Source organism: Montipora capricornis, chromosome 1 (genome assembly GCF_036669925.1).
Source record: "Montipora capricornis isolate CH-2021 chromosome 1, ASM3666992v2, whole genome shotgun sequence".
Taxonomy (NCBI): domain Eukaryota; kingdom Metazoa; phylum Cnidaria; class Anthozoa; order Scleractinia; family Acroporidae; genus Montipora; species Montipora capricornis.
The window spans coordinates 35,542,477-35,547,476 of record NC_090883.1 but is presented as its reverse complement, the minus strand read 5'-3'; the positions used below and the strand labels follow the sequence as shown (position 1 = coordinate 35,547,476).

The 5,000-nt window shown below is 39.8% G+C and overlaps 1 protein-coding gene and 1 pseudogene across 1 annotated transcript in view; both read right to left on the bottom strand.

The window, feature by feature from the left end:
• LOC138053185 (uncharacterized) overlaps window positions 1-5,000 on the bottom strand; it is a 64,501-nt gene that overhangs the window by 41,663 nt on the left and 17,838 nt on the right. The gene's annotated exons all lie outside the window — the stretch shown is intronic.
• Window positions 3,311-4,825, bottom strand: LOC138049502 (uncharacterized; annotated as a pseudogene).

The following is a 5,000-nucleotide window of genomic DNA, read 5'->3' as shown; positions in this document are numbered from 1 at the left end:
AACTTCTTAGCTTAAACAACTTCTTAGTTTAACCAACTTCTTAACTTAAGCAACTTCTTAACTTAAGCAACTTCGTGCTTAACTTAACTATAAAAACGATGGAAGAGAAAAACAACGACGCGAGATTATTGCGATATGTTGCGATGTATACGCGATGTACGCGCGATATCGACACGACATGCTATTCTTTCAAAATCGGGGAGCCCGCAGTACAGGAGTTAAGTCAGCAAATAGACAAATAATAAGACTGCCGTTACAGAGCACGTTTTTTGTTAGCCACTGGCTGGTAGTATTGCAGCGAGGCTCTGTGCCGCACCTGCGCATTCGCGTGTTGTTGTTGTTCCTCGTGGTTTTGGAGCTATCGTTTTCATTGCATATGTCAAAAAGAACTTCTTTATTTCAAGAGGCCTTTGGGGCCTTCGACCTCTGACACAGACCTCTGAAGCAAGTCTCACGATTCTGCCGTGAGACTCACTGCTTTTAGGGCAATCGCAAGTGGAAAAAAATCTTACTAGCAAAACTTTGCAAGTGGACTAAAAAGTTAACTTCGAGCTCTAGGGTGCTTACCATTTACACGAAACCATCCGGAGGAAATTTTCCCTATTAATGGTAGGCGAATTTCCATCCCGAAAGGACGGGGGGAACGGGTCGTGAACCATCAACCATGTGCCAAACAGATATTTGAGCCCCCGATGAGGTATTGTAGCGGTTGATTCACTGTCACTATGACAACAAGTGGCTAATTGAAAACAATTAAAAATGGCGCCACACGGGGTTTTGTTAGCTGTTTTGGACGACGGCGAGGACTGCCATGAGTTGATAGAGTCCGACGACGACATTTTTGTACTTGCTGTGGGTTCTACGGTGATGCGACGAAGCTTCGGTAGAATCCAAGGCTACTTCGAAGAAACTGTGCCATCATATTTTGGGGACGAATTTAGGAGTCATTGGCCGTTTTTATACTAGAGACGCATAATCCGTCCAGACGAATCATGCGTCTGTTATGTTATCCGTCTGGTGTAAAGACGGGACGAACTATATGAGACGAATAATTCGTCTTGGACGAACTTGGGCAAACATTTCTTCTGCGTCTGTTAAATTCGTCCAGTATAAAGACGGGCACTAGACGCATAATGCGTCTGAACGAACTTTCCAGTTTAGTGCGTCTTCGAAGACGCACTAAAATAGATTCTTAGTCCAGACGCATAATGCGTCTTGTGGCCGTCTTTATACTAGACGAATTTAACAGACGCAGAAAAACTGTTTGCCCAAGTTCGTCCCAGACGAATTATGCGTCTCTAGTATAAAAACTGCCATTTTCGGCTGACTCGCAACACCTGTGAGTTGCTCAAGCGAGAAATTGTTACCTCTGGCTGCCTTAATGTGGGTTTAAACCAGTTCGGGAGGACTCCAATTCCACCAGAGAAACAAATTTTGATATATTTGTGGATGCTGGCTAATGTTAACGAGACGTCAAGACAAGTGGCCGATCGCTTCGCTTGGGGTGTCAGGAAAACCCGAATAGCGAATAGCGAATAGTGCGAATAGCGAACAGCGAATAGTCGCGAATAGCGAATAGTACGAACAGTGCGAATAGTGACGAATAGTGACGAATAGTAGCGAATAGTGACGAATAGTCTTCAATAGTCACCGCCTTATGCTGAACAATCGCGTAATCAAAGCAAATAATATGCTCACCTGTCGTCGAAAGAGAGTTTCGTGCATGCTTTTACACACTCTAAAGAAGAACAAACGTCAAAATGCAAAAATATAAATCACTTTCATTAATACATCAAGCTCATGATCATCTCCTCGCACAGTGGCGCCCGAACATATATTTTAGATACTCACATTTCATCATCCTCATCTGTGCTGTCCGATCCGGCGAGACACGTTCTGTAAAAAGGAATAAAATCAAAATGTGAGGCAAGTGGTTTGTGATTAAAGAGACAAACGAGCTACTCTGATAACCGTTGCGTTAATTAATTATCCAAATAAGCAACAGGATTTCAGTGCATTTATTACCTTTTCTTCTCAGGGCCCAAGCTGTCCTTCGCCGACACATCTCTGCTTTTTTAGCAGGAAAATCCCATCCAACGTTGCTGCGCGGTTGACCAGGAAGTACTGGGTACCAAATTTTCGTCATTTCATCACAATCCCCCCCCCCTCCCCTCCACCCTTATTTGCCACCATTTGTTACTATTCGTCACTATTCGTCACTATTCGCGACCATTCGCCACTATTCGCACTATTCGCACTATTCGCACTATTCGTGACTATTCGCTGTTCGGTATTCGCGACTATTCGCTATTCGCTATTCGGGTTTTCCAGACACCCCTTCGCTTGGGTCTTGAATCATCGCTGCCGCGAAATCCTGAGTACCCTCTGGGTTGTCCGAGTTATGGTGATTCCTCTTAAAATGGAGATTAAAAACAACCACCAAATATGGTTGGCACCTGGGGACAAGAATGCTCATGAACCTACTCAGATCAATTCATCTATTGATTAATAAAAAACCAATCAGTTACAAGTCAGTGCATGGCCAGTTCCAATATACTTGGGGTTTCAAATAAAATGCTTGGTTAACTATTAACAACTATATTTGATGGACTTCGCCAGGGGCCTGGGAATTTATTGAGGCCACTGTTTTCTGGGGGCATGGCATTTAATCATGCAAAGAAAAAAAAATAGGTATGAAAAGTTAAGAGAATCAACAATTAATTGTCAGTTTTTTTGTTTGTTTTCCAAGTGTGGCTTGAAGATCACTGAAATAATGAGTACAATATTTGACATTAATAATACATCTCATGCTTTAAAGTAAAGTATTTTGCAGCCTTCAAAATTAATCAATGTAGAAGAAGAAGGTAAGACTACAACATAGCTCAGGACTATGCCCTTACTTGAGCCATAATTCAGGGATACTGGCTTGATCAATTAGTTGTACCAAAGCCTTAAATTTGGCCACATACTAAGTGAGTACATGTACTGGTACATAAATAGTCTGCACCATCCGAACTCAATTATATTTCAAGTGTGGATGATCAAGAATAAGAGTATGTGAATATGCCAAAAGACAGTTCAACTTACATGAATGGAGGGAATGAAATGGGTAATATTACTGTAAAGAACATTAAATTTTGCAAATTAAACATTTCAACTTAATTTACCTATATGGAAATAAGGCCAAGAAGTAGAAGTTCAAAGTACATTGCACAAACTGTAAGTGTTGTAAATATAATTGTCCAGCAAATGTACATTTAACTTATTATCACATAAATGTGTAAAAAATACAAATTAAAGTGAAACCATATCATTTGTTTTTCAACACTTGAAGTAAATTTGCCCAAAATAATTCTTTGTCCTCATTCATTTCTTCCATCATCTTGACTTTTTTGTTTTCACTTCTTCTTTTTCCTCTTGGTATTCCTGGAGAAATGTGAGCATCTCTGATGCAGACGACCTGCTTTTGCGTTTCTTTGCTGGCCTTTCTCTGGGGGTCTTCTTTTGGGGTGTTTCAGTTGAGTAATCACCATCAGCAAAACTATCACTTTCCACACCTCCATTATGAGGATTCAAGGGTATAGGTAGGCCTTCCAGCTGCATTCATTCCAATGCAATCAGCCATCTCAGAGTAGTACTTCCACTTCTTGTGGCTACTTCCACTTTTGTTGTTATGATCTGTAACTTCTTTGAGTTTGGCTTCCAGGTTAGCCCACTTTCTTGCACACTGATCTGCAGATACTCTGAGATGTGACTTTGAGTTGAAACTTGTTGCAGTTTTTTGAAACACCTCTTTTTTGGTTGTTTTACCATTGCCGAATAATCCTTTATGATCTTTCCAGCAACAGATAAGAAGATTTATGTGTCTCTCCTCCCATCTGTCCAACTTGAGATCCATCGATGATGATGACTATGATCCTATTTAATATTGAAGAAGAAAAGTCGACCAACAGGTTAGCTTGTTATGTCACTTTTGATCAGTGTGTCATTTGCATTGAAATTAAATTAAATGCTTTTATTTGTTTAATAAATGACATTTTAGTAGACACTAAGACCTTCCTGTAGTTGTAATATATGAGCTTAACTTATTGATTTTATGCGTTCACAGTGGCATTATACTGCTCTAAATTACATTTTATTGGTGAAAACATGTCTAGCCCTACGAGCAGAGCCTCTTTACACTTTACCGCGGCTGAGAATTGGGAAGAAAAATATAAGTTTATCTCTCGCAGGGTGATAATTCGCTATAAGCTTAATACAATATTTTGTTTTTGCAAAGTCGGGTTTTCTTCAAAACATTTTGACGAAACATCGTTTAAGAGAAAGAGTCGAATCATTTATCAAAAACACAGACCGAAATTAAAGTTACAGACGTTAAAGCTAATAAGCTAAGTTGTAAGGTTGTTATTTATTTGCAGAATCGATGCAGAAATATTGTAGTTTTAGCGAATTTCAATTCTCACCTATAACTGAGTTCTGCTCATATTTTTCCGCGTCTTGCTTGTACTAGTGCTAATTTGACTTTAGTTTAACAGTCTCAATAACTTGCTATTAATTGAATTCACCGAAAATGATAGACTGTGAAACGTCGTGATCGGGATGATAAAAACCGACAGGATTGAGGGAAGATTTTAGTACCGCCGATGGCGGGATGCGAAAACTCTAAAATCATTGAACATTTTATGATTTTTAGCGCAAAGGGTAGACTTCACTCCTACCAATACTTAAATTAAAGGGGAATCAAGATAATTCTCAGTAATATTGACTTCAAAGATGTAATTTGAAAGTTTTCAAACTCACCTTCGTTTCCCTCATTCTCCGCCATTTAGTTTTGTCTTGCGTGAAAAATCTTGAAAAGAGCGGGAAGTTGAAATGGTACGCTCACCAACGGGGAAAACCGAAAAGAGCGGGAAAAGTGGATCGCGTCAAACAACCGCCCTTTTTTTCCGGAACGTTCCGAACGGAATAGAACGTACCATTTGATTTTCCACCCGAAATTT